This window comes from Podarcis tiliguerta (genome assembly GCF_965153285.1).
Source record: "Podarcis tiliguerta genome assembly, chromosome: 6".
NCBI lineage: Eukaryota > Metazoa > Chordata > Lepidosauria > Squamata > Lacertidae > Podarcis > Podarcis tiliguerta.
This window is the reverse complement of record NC_139539.1, coordinates 44758280-44771036: the sequence shown is the minus strand read 5'-3', so window position 1 is coordinate 44771036 and position 12757 is coordinate 44758280.

The window sequence follows — 12757 nt, the reverse complement described above, 5'->3', positions numbered from 1 at the left end:
AAAGAGAACTCTGTTGTGGTGTAATTATTAGGGGAAGGTCCTTATTTACTTATATTTAACATTTCTATATCCTCCTTTCTCCAAAGAGCATAGAGGACACAGTTCTTCCCTTTCACTTGTTCCTTATATCACACCAGCTCCATGTTCGAAAGTGGGGGGAGGGGAAGCGAAGAACTCCAGTCCTTCCCAACTCTCAAAAATCCCAAGCTCGCTTACAGTTAAACCCCATAATGTCTCAAGTTAGCATAAGAAATAGAATGGGTAGGTCCCATTGGCAGACTAACACTGCTTTACAAATATGTCTGCTCACATGATATAAAGTCTGGCAACATTAACTCCGCTGTGTGTGAACCCTTTGCAGGGTCTGGAGACAGGCAGTCACAGCAGTGACCAGAGGAGGAATGACTGCTGGGAGGAGTGCATCTGCAGCAGTGTAACTAGATGGCAGCATTAACAATTATCCTTCTAGTTGGTTAACTGGTTTGACAACTTCCATGCACATGACGTGTGATGCTAATTATTTCCCCCAAGAGTTAAATGATAACTAATCAGAGGCAGCTACAGGAGAGCTACAAGATTCAGGTGAGGGTCAGATGCCTTGTCGATCCTAGCAGGTATATAAGAGGATGACCCAGCCTGGGCAGGCCATAGGCACCTAGCATGGAATATAGTGTGCAGATCTGAAAGGGCCACAAATAGTAAACCACCCAGTTACGAGAGCCAGTGTGGTGTAGTGGTTAAGAGCGGTAGTCTCGTTATCTGGGGAACCGGGTTCGCGTCTCCGCTCCTCCACATGCAGCTGCTGGGTGACCTTGGGCCAGGCACACTTCTTTGAAGTCTCTCAGCCCCACTCACCTCACAGAGTGTTTGTTGTGGGGGAGGAAGGGAAAGGAGAATGTTAGCCGCTTTGAGACTCCTGAAAGGGAGTGAAAGGCGGGATATCAAATCCAAACTCCTCCTCCTCCTCCTCTTCTTCTTCTTCTTCTTCTTCTTCTTCTTCTTAAGGTATGCCAAAGAGTTTGCTAAAATAGTCATAGCAGAAACAGCTGTTGTTAGTAGCTCAGAGAAAGTTTGGGAACCTTCAAGCTTCCAAGAGGTCCAAAGTTTAACCTCAGAGGATGCTGAGCTGTGGTTAAATTCCATGAAGGCTGAACTTAATACCTTAGAGAGGAACAAAACATGGGAACCTGTTCCAAGCCTTCCCAGGCCACAAAAGGTTTACAAAGTTCAGTTATGGCAAAAGTTTTTCAGTGTTAATTTTATGCATTTTTAAAAATCACCATGGTATTTAACAATAATATCTTATGTCCTTTAGGGGAGAAACTGTGAATTGTAGAATTTTAAATACCTGTCATCATCCTTGGCTTCACTCAATTTTGTTTATAACACTCTTCCATTTTCTTCTAGTTGTGAGGGTGGGGGGAGGGGCCTCACAAATGGAGTAGCCTGGGGCCTCTCTTCATCTAAATCCGGCCCTGTCCCCATCCCTGGTATAAATGATGAAAGGGAAGATGCAGAGTGGCCTAGTCTGTTGCAGCATCAAGTTTTTTTGCGCAATGTTGCAAGGGTTCAAAAAACAACATTTGGACATGGTTCACATCTGGTGTGTTCTGGCAGCACCTTCTGAACCACAGCAAAAAACCCCAAAATCTGCAGATTCCCTGTAGTGAGAATTTGCAGCAGGGTTATACTGGCTTCCATTAGTACTACTTGGCTCTGCGTACATTTTATATCAGCGTTCACACAGCTTGACATTAGGACCATCCCTTTTAGAATACATTACCTCTCTTGTCTTGAAGTTCTGAGTGCACTGGCAAAATGGAATGTCCTCCAGCCCCTCTCCCTGGGCCATCTTCAAATGACCAGAGAACCTGTCACTGCGATTTCTGCTTGCGCAAACCCCTTGGAGAAACTAAACAAAGAGAAAGAAAGCAGGCCAAGTACCACCAAAAAAGAGGGAATTTGCAAGTTTGCAGGTTTTGCTCTCCAAAAGGAGCTGGGGGGGGGGGACTGCTGATAGAACCTAAAACAGCAGCTCACCCTTTGTTGTTTCTGAGAATCCTAAGCAACGTCTCTTTCTGTATTGATACTAATTCTTAACTGAAGAATTCTAGGGTAAATTCCGTTTTCTCTTACCACAGTGTAAATTCACTGATTCCAATCAGATGACAGATGACTAAACCAGAACTTCAGAAGTAAAATGCACCGTGATAGCTCTTGTGATAGGGCTGTAGAATTTGATGGAAGTGACATCCTTTAAAAAAGTAGAAAAGCGATATCTGGCATAGCTCTGAAAGGAAACTGAGAGAAGAATAAACTGTTTGGTTTCCCTATCCTCTGAAAAACCTCTTAAAACACACACACACAAATACACACACACACTCTTTCTCTCTACCGTCAGTCTTTGGTGAATGTGGGCTCTGGGAGGTGGCTTCTCCTCTTCCGTCTAAACTAACACCATCCATTATTGCTCAGCCTTTAATATTTAAACATGCCCAACATAGCCTTAAATAAAGCAATTCTGTTGCAGTAAAGGGTTTTTTGTGGAGTCAAAGTTCCTCTCCCTCCGGAGCCCTTAGAGTCAGCATCGTTAAAGGAATTGGCAGCATCAGGGGAAAAAAAAAAAGACGGTTCCCTGTGTCAGTGAATTTGTTATCAAACCAGTTAGTCGTGGCACTCCTTCCCTCCTGCCTCCTGCTTTTCTTTCCCCTTCTCCCGCCCCTCGCCGGCAGCTTCTGCCTTGCCACCTTCCAGCTTGATACAGCCGACAATATACGGCATCACCCAGAGCAGAGAGCTGTAATGCCATTTGAAAAGGAACAAGGGACCATTCTCTACTCCCTTTAAAAAACTAAACCCCAACCTTTCCCAAGAATCTGAGCCACAATCAAGGAGAGACCTGCCAGGCATTCAGCAGCACTGCCAACCCAGCTTGAGAGGGGTCTTCTGGAAACGCTTTCCATGTGGGGGCGTCCTTGCCCCATCTCTGCACATTCCATGGCTGGGCTAACATTGCATGACATCAGAGTTCCTCTCCCATCTCTGTCTTTCTGTCTGGCTTTGGAAGCGATGCTTTTCAAAATCCTCTTTGCTGTTTTAACCTTTTCAAGGCTGGATCAAAAAAGAGCAAGACAAAATAGTTGGAGGTAGGTCTGCCTGGAAGGGAGCCCCAGCGAGTTCAGCGGGACATACTCCAGATGGTTACCTTACAATACTAAATACTTGAAAGTCAGCCCCATTGATTTCAATATGGTTTCCTTTCAAGTAATTGTGTGCACAGGACTGGGACATGGGCTACAAAACATAGGGATTCTTCTGGAAGGCTGAGATTGCTTCTATACTGACCAGATTTGCTATCCTTCTTTCCCACTTTAAAGAGAATCCAGATGGCACGGCTATTCTGTTGCATTCCAGAGTTTTCTGTGATATCCTCCCATCTTTTTTCAGACCTGATTTGTGGCAATCCACAAAGTCCCCATCTTAAAGCACAGTTGCAATGCTAGACAATCCAGGGCTAGTGTACTTTTACTTAAAAGCTTCCTTCTTGTTGCATCTAATTGCTTCCTGTTCAGTGTAGCTGGGACATGGCTGATAAACTACCCCTTAATGTTCTGCTTCTGCTCTCACAAAAGGGTTTCTTTTCTTTTTTTTTAATTGTGAAATTATGCTATTTTCCAATAAGAAGAAAATAATACCCCCCCCAGCCATTAAAGCCCCTCCCCAACATCAGGTTCAAATAGGAATTGATCTGTTATGGGGACTTCATTAGTGATGTGCTGAACAGGAAGCAATTACAGATGAAAGTTATGTCTGGGAGAAAGATGTACTAGTGGAGAAGCAGAAACCTGGGGAACAGTTAAGCACATCTTCCTTGTATACTGGTTCTTCAGTTCAGATTGTGTGTTTCCTCTCTGCTTTTAAGATTTATCATGGAGACTCAGGGTGCTATCATTCTGTCACAATCTGAGGCAGGAGTCAATAATATAATGGCAAATTCAAGTCATGCAAATATAGCTGATGGGGGAGGTCTCACGCAACAAACCCACTTCCTCTAAAGTTCAGCCTTTTGTGAAAAGGAAAGTGATGGGACAAAGCATTGGGAAGTGCGGGATGACACTTGTTTTGACGCAGCATCATCTCCCTGCAAACAAATCAGAGTGAATGCCCAATAAACAGACCTTCTGGAAGTGTCAACAGGTATCAGAACCTGAGTCTACTGAAGGTCCACTGGGAGCCTTAGTCCATGCAACAAATTGTAGGGTCATTAAAATGCCAATAAAACTAGGTTAGACCTTTCTTCCTAAGATTTTGAGGAGCAGGGAGTGTTGCTGCTGCTTTGTGAATGAGCACTGAAACTTGCAAACCTCTCACCTATAGTCCAAAGCTGGGGAATTCCTGATTCTGCTGAGAATCCAAGCTTTCTTAGTGAGTCCTAGATGCACTTCTTTGAGGAAAATGTGCATGCCAGTGCTTCAGATGTTGGATGCACATGTTGCTTTTACACCTTTGCTAGGTGCTTCCTCGTAATGCCTGGAGCCACCCTGAGACGAGGGTCCTCTCCCTGTTTAGAATGGCCAGACCTAACCGGATGTGAAAGATGATTGTTGCAATCTCTAGGATGTTCACCAGCTAACAGGGCCGCAAATTCATTAGCAAGGTGAAACAAGATGTTGGGTCCTTGCTTCCTTGTAGCAAAGCGTCCTTAATTAATTGACTTTATTCTCCATGCTGTTAAACAAAAGAGGGGATAAGAACAGCCATAGGTGCCTTGAAAGACACTGTGCCTGGACTCATTAGTGTGTAATTAACCTTTGAGCCTGTTGCTTGGCAAGCTTGTGGCTGAGAATGCTTGTCAGCCCAAAGTGATTCTAGGCTGGAGGAAGGACTGGTGAGACATTCAGGATTCCCACGTTTGCCTTAGTATTTGTGGGGTGGAGATGTATTCAGGTTCAGGAGATTAATTCTGCACAATCACAACATATAGGTCTTCACTCCACAGCAGACATATTCACATACCGGTGTATTGTCTCTTCATGTACTATCTGTGGACCTGTTTGCCTATGAATGTGTGGCATCAAGCGCTCCCAAGATGCTTCAGACCAGGGATTGAAGTGATCTATCAAGGGCCACATGCTAACTGTGGACAGGGCTGAAGCTAGTGTTGGGCAGGGTCAGAGCCCAAAGCGGGTGGAGTCACCCCTTCTCTCTGTCTCTCTCACTTCCATTTGTCCCAAGATTTCTCAGCATGGTTTGTCTCAGAGGTTTCACTTTTATTCCACCACTTTCTCCAGGAAAACCCTCTGTTTACTGCTGAATCAGAGAAAACATCAACTGGGCAGAAGTATCAGATTGGCTCAGCTGGTGAATTTGCACCATGCCAATCTCCCTCTCTGTAGGCAACAGTGACCCACCTTCCAGGAAGCTAGTGTAGCAGCTCCGCCGCACCTGTTGAGCCACTTCTGGTAACATCTATTTGCATTGGTCCATTATATACCCACCTTGCTGAAGCAAGCTAGCTCTGGGTCTGGTTAGTGCCCAGATGAGTAATCCCATGTATCCCTTGGACTCCTGGGAGGATATATATATATATATATATATATATATATATATATATTCATATATATATATGTGTGTGTGTGTGTATGCCCATGCTCAGGTTGGAGTCCATCAGCCTATGCCTATGTATGTATATGGGCTTGCTTCTCAGTGTACAACTAAAAATGTGATGTAGGAACGCTATGGACATGAGTGTATCTCACATGAGTACACTCATCTCGAAGCTGTGATTGACTGAGTGATTTATCCTTGGTATCCTTCAATCTCATGCATCTCCAGGTAGAGCTGGGATAAACCCCTGCTTAAACCTTTGAGAGCCACGGCCAGTCATTATGGACAGTACTGAGTTAGTTGGAGAAATTGCCTCAGTCTGCATAGGGCAGCTTCCTAAGACCCTTTTGTAGGAGATCCTGAAAATGACTGCATAATGTTGCAAAGGTAAGTGCAGATTTGGAACCTAAAAGACACCAGATGTTACATAGGAAAGATGCTCCAACAGCTTTTTTCTTTCTTTCTTAAGTCTTGGGAGGCTGCAACTTTGAGCAAGAGAAGCAGCTATTAAAAGGGTACCAAACTTTCCCTCTGTCAGCTATTCTTCTGTTCAAAACATCCACAGCTTTGCTTCCCACCCTGAGGGGTTCTAGATGTGTTTATTTAACCTTGTAAAGATGCGTCCTGAGTAAATAGAGGGCAATTGGTAACAGGGACAGAATTCCTCCATGGCTGTCTTTGGAGTTCTTGTTTGAATACAACCCCCTCCCTCCCCTTCCCTCTTCTCTTGGCTAAAAAGAAAGTTCTAACTCTGCCTACAAAGGGAAAAACATATTTTCTTCTGGTCTTTGAAGTCAGGGACAAACAAAGCAATGGAAGCACCACCAGGCTATTTTATGTCTCATGACTGAAAATGCAGCATTCAAAGGAGACCTTGTCGGTATTGTTTATCTTGCCCTATAGACTTTTCAGGGTAATAGATTATCTGCATTCAGATCCTGCAACCTGCAAATCTCTCCCTCTGTTGCTGGGTGGGTTCCCTCTCTATTTTTCTTTAAACACTGCAGCTGTTTCAGGTGAGAGCCACTGTTCAACTTCCTGCTGAACAATGTATTCCAGGGAAATTTGTAATGGGGAAAACAGACACTGCAGGAAGATAATAAGCAGATCTGAGAAGGTGCAGGGTAAACAAGAGCCCTTGGGTATGCTGAGATCTGTGACACATACACATAAACACAGGGGTCTAGGGCAGAGGCCCCTTCTGGGTGGGAGCCCCCTTGCATTTTTCTACTGCAACTCTGAACTTTGAGGACTCCCTGAGTTCTATGACACTTTTTTAAAAATCGCAAAGCTTACACATTTCTTTTAGGTAAGTCTGCAAAGAAGATATACCATGTTTTCCAAAGAGAACAACAATTCAGCTAATCCAGACATTATATCAAAAGAGACTAATACTAATTATATAGTCAACTGAATGTTGTTACTCTATATCACCCCATCTTCATATGTCCTTATGTAGATTAATTCTAGATCAGTGTGTATTAAAATTCCAAACAATAGCATCAATAGCTTTATTGTAACAAAGCACAGCACTGATAATATAAATATAACCATGCTCAGTGCAGTTCAAGATTATAAAATATAGCCATTGACAACAATGTCATATAATCTCATGATTACTATTTGAAATGAGTTTGAATAAATTACATGATTCTCTTCTATTCCGTTCTATCAACAGAAGACTTGCCTACTGCACAGGAGGCTCCTTCTTCAGTTTTATGGCCAAGAAAACTGTAAATGACTGTGACAATGAACTCCACAAATTGTGGACCACATCAATGTAAAGGAAATAGCAGCCTTAGTAGCACACAGCAAGGACCTAGGGCAGGGGAACCCATGACTGCCTGGTTCCTGCTAAATAACAACTCCCATAATCCCTGACCATTGGCCAAGCTGGCTGGGGCTGCTGGGAGTTGGAGTCCATCAGCAGCTGGAGGGCCAATAACAGGATTGCTTCCACCTTGACAATTCCAGTGCTCCTCGCTCCCCTCTTTGAAGGCCAGAAACTAGCCAGAAGCCCTTCCAACTCTACAAGTCTATGAATCTATGATAACGACGAAATAGTCTCCAAATACTCCCTCCTTCACTTAGACTGCTATTTTCTACAAGTTGTGTGATGCTGATCTAGCCAGCAGCCCCTACTGCACATCCTTTCTCTGCAGTAGCTTCCTTTGTTTGGAATTTCCTTAATCAGATCTCTTCTGTACCAAGTTTTGCTGCATTCCCCTCACATTAAGCGAGAGAACATGACAACATGAAGAGCCCTGCTGGATCAAACCAGATGCCTATCTAGTCCAGAACCCTATTAGATACCTGGGGGGCAGCCCTCAAGCAGGATATGGGCACAGCAGTCCTCTCTCACTGTTGTTCTCTGGCAACTGGCATTTGGAGGCATGCTGACTCTGATAGTGGAGGAATTATATAGCTGACATGATTAGTAACCCACTGATCTCAAGCTGCATCACTACCTTGGCAACAAAGCAAGGTTTCAGACACCATACCTGCAGTCTTTAATCTCTCCTCACATTCCTCTTTATCTGCCATTCTGAAAAACAAAGGGCCTTCCTGCTTCACAGCCTGCCTTGTGTCCCCAAGTCATACCACTAGCCACCTGCCAAGTGCACATCAGCATCCCCCACCCCCACCCTGACAAATGGGTAGCTGCTAGCAGTGATTTGTTTCCATAAAGCAGAGCACAAGGAGGATGCCAGTGGAAAGTCTAAGATAAATCAATTAAGCACTTGCGAAGCAGGCAGAGGTCACAATTATCCTGTCCATTACCATCACGGTTTCAAATGCATCCAGCTGACCTCAAGTGATTCATGTTGGGCTGGAGAGGGAATCCCCCTGATAAGGATCTGCACTTACTCCCTGTGATCTGATGGGCCAACAAGCATCTCTCTCACTTCCCTCTGCTGTATTCAGCTGTGATGAATGGCTCACCAGGGGGCTATAGCCTCCCCACTGATAAACGCTCTGAATAGGTATGACTCTGCTGGGAGCCTTTAAGCACTGAACTACTTTGTTGGCATAAACAGATGCAGCCTCAAAAATCCTCCTGACCATGAAGCAAACATCTTGTGGTGCACAACTGGCCCTGATATTAAGGAGGCAAAGCATTAGATGTTGCTACTGAAGGGAAGCCAATTGGAATCGCAGAACTAGAAGATCATCTAGCCCAACTCCTTACTGCAATTCAGGACCTGCAGTTCAGGATTCAGGTACAGTATGCCTGGGAGATGGCCAGTCATCCTTCTGCTCCACTGAAGGGCAGTGCACCCATTGCTGAACATCTCTTACCATTTGAAAGTTTCTCCTAATGTTTAGCTGAAATCCGCATCCCTGCAGTTTCCACCCATTGTCCACTAAACAGTCAATTTTAAAATTTATTGTCCATTTTTTATAGCCAGGTGTGTGTGCGTTTCATGATACAGTGGAGCCTTGGGTTACGTTGTCTCTGGCTTACGTCACTCTCAGCTTGCGACCAGAACGGGTTACTTCCGGGTTTGCACCGTTCGTGCATGCACAGAAGCGCTAAATTGTGCCCTGCGCGTGCGCAGACATGTAGCTTTGGGTTACGTCATTTTCGGGTTGTGGCGGGGCCTCTGGAATGGATCCCCGCCGTAACCCGAGGTTCCGCTGTATTGTTACAAAAATTGTGCACCACCTCAATCTCTGCTGAGTGGCAGCAGGATTCGAGGTGGTTCCAAGCATGTACCCAGGGTCGCGGTTCTGTTGGGAATCAAGACACGATGTAGACTGTCATGTCTTTAAGAAATATAGTTTATTTTACACATATTCACAGAGTGCAAATGCAGGGAGAGCATTTGCAAAGCAAGAGGGGCTTGTTCTCCACAGCAGTGCAGCACTGAAGTCCAAGCCATCTCTGTGCCTCTGTCTCAGTCTGCCAACATGGTTCTGGCCTTCAGTTCCCACATGAAGTTCTGCCAACATCCTCCTCCTTCCCAGCAGTGTTTGCAGAAAAAAACTCCTCTCCTCCTATTTCCCACATCCCCGCTATCTCTCCGTCACCTCCATTCAAATGTCCCCTGCAAAAGGCACTTTTTCCTGTGGTGACATCACATCTGTAATCTTGGCAGACTCCCCCTTTCTTGTCTGATCCTGAATGACTCACCTTTTGTTTGAATAATGACTCTGCTATCACTTGGATGGCACCTCCCTAAGATCAGAGCCTGAGGGTGCTGGCTTGACTTCAAGCCCACATTTACTAATTTCAGAAATTATGGGAAGAATCTGGTAGCTAGGAATTTTAGGGAATCCTTGGCCCCTTCAAACCCATAACAATATGATGCTTTAATCCGTTTTAGCATTTCCTAATGTAATCATTCAGATGAAAACATCACTTTGATTACAATGCATTTTCAGTGAAAATGGAGCTCCTCTGCTTTCTGTCCCACAATCCCATCTGGATACAAATTATCTGAATAAGGCCCTGTGGTACCATTAGATGTGTCACGTGTAAATAATACGCTCTTTATATGAACCATTCCTGCATCACCACTTCATTGGGCATACAGCACCTGTTGAGATTTTGCCCATTGCAACCTTTTAAAGGCATCAAGTCAAGGTGATATACATCCAATTTCAGTTGTCATTCTCAGTTAAGTATACAAAGATGCCTATGATTGCCACTGATGTGATGCCTTTAGTGTCAAAGAACATTTAATATACTTCCCCCTTTTAAAAAATGCTGCACTGGAGACTCGAAACCATAATTTTCTTGCACCTATCTGCAGGCTTCACACACTTCATTTTTCACAACTAGGTGCTTTTAAAGATGCTCTTTATTGATCACACGCTTATTTATATGCGAACAATGAGAGAAGACAGTTAGTTCAGTTATTAAATTTAGAGCTCTGACAAAAGCAATCAGAAGATATATGGTTTAATAGAAGATTAAAAAGCTGGCTGCAAGAGTCCAGATACCTGACCTGTCATCACAGAGATTTCATATATGTGTGTGTGCGTGTTTGCTGAAGGGTTTCATTAATTGATTTTGCTGCAGACTTCCTGGTTTGTCTCTGGCTCAGAATAATTAATTTGAGAGCTTCTCGATTTGGCAGGTTGCTGAGGAAAGGAGAGGAGAACCACTGCCGTTCCCTAGCAGGAGATCTGAGTTTTGAAAACCAGGTATAGTGACTGGCATGCTCTGTGACCATATAGGATTCCAACACACACCTAGGCTACAAATATATCCCCTCTAGTGCAGAGCAGGAGAGATGAGGTTCCAAGTCAAATCCTGAATTGTGCCATAGCGCTCAGTTTCAAATCAAAGATGCTTCTGATAGTCAGAGGATGTCCCTATAGAATTCTTGGGTGGGGCGGTAGTTCCATGTCAAATGGTTGCGTGTAGCCCCACTGAAGTACATGACAACAGGTTGCTGGAAATACTTTGCAAGATTCATTAGCAGCTCCATCAACAGGTGTGGTGGTTACTTCATCCTGATGATTACCTGGGAGTAAGCCCCATTAAAGTCAGTGGAGCAGGACCATAGCTTGGCGGTAGGACACATACTTTGCATGCAGAAAGTTCAGGCAGGAGATGATGTGAAAGAGCCCCATGAGCTCCTTACTGATTCTTTGGGAGAACATCAACTTCTATACTTATTTTTGGCACATACATTCACACAGAAACATTAGCACTCCTCTCCTCTGTTGCGTTTAGATAGACACTGTCTTATCTAACACTGTCTCTTCTTCAGTGTTCATGGAGATGCAGCCATTCCAGGCAAATCACTCACACACAAAACAAAATGGAGACTGTAATAAGATACCTCCCATGTGACCAAAGTTAACCAATCACACAAGAGTTACTGGGGAACATTCCAGAATTAAACAAACAGTAATGCATTTAAGCACTCCCAATTTCAGTAAATTAAATCACTCTATTTAACAAGAGATCTGCAGAGGGCACACTCTGAGACACCGTCCCTTGCAGCAGCTGAATAGCTTATGCACATTGGTAGTCTCAGTGGCATCAGTGTGTACCAATTGGCCTTGCAGATAAGCACTGATTTGTCTGAGCAATGTGCAATCTCCCCCTTTCTTGCTACTTCTGTACTTGGCATGGATGGGTCATTGAGCCCTAGGGCAACCGCTCCTCATCTCTGCTATATCCATTACTCTCACCCACTGACACAGCATTGGTTCTTGAGCCAAATGGAATGTGAGAGCTGGGAGTCAGATCAGAGCAAGGGTGAGGTTGAGGAAGTTTGCTAGAGCTGCTGGCATGACATAAATTATGGGAGCCCTCCCTTCTGCTGTAGTCCCAAGAGGGGGATGGTTAGAGGGTGGCAGTGGCAGCAGCTTCATATTAGCATGATGAATGGCTGTTCCACAGGGAGCCAGAGTTTTCCAATTTGCTGCCCATTTGGAGTACAGTTTACCCACAATTCAAACTGTCAGGGTCACAAATCACTCAGGAGAGTCTGCAACAGCTAATCCACAAAGTGCCCAGGGACATCACCCACACAAATAGGAAGTGACTCAAGCCCAGGACTAACCCATACTAACATAACACGAATCAGACATTTTAGAACATGTAGAAAAGATACACAACTGGAGCAGTGAAGAAAGAGCATCAGCATCTGGCGATCTGAAAAGTAGCATCTGAAAAGTAAGCTCCTTTCCCAGGACTATCCATTCTGACTTTTTTACCATGAAGGTATGTATGCATGGTAAAGTGATTGTCTGCATGCTCTCTGATGTGCAAAGTCCTCCATTTAATGCGTTGCATTGCAAACACCTGAAAGAATGTTTGCAGCAGCACCATAAGCCTGGATTTCTGCAGGGAGAGGCGTGCTCAAATGGCCACTCTGTTTTTCTGATCTTTTGTTTTCACTTTTCTACATGATGCAGCTCTCCCTAAATTAGCAAGATCTGCCCAGGATTCCAAGAAATGAGGGATTTAGGCACCATATGGGGGTTGGCTGTACAATTCTTTAACTAGACTGGCAAGTGAACATAACTGACAGTTCATCTTGAATGCTTTTAAGATTAATGAAGAAGCAATCATCTCCCCATGGCCCTTATTTGACTTGACACTAAATTTGATGTGACATGACACATGGCCCTTAGTTCTTTTTCCAATCAGCACTCCTAAGTTTGAGGATAGGGAACAGATGATATA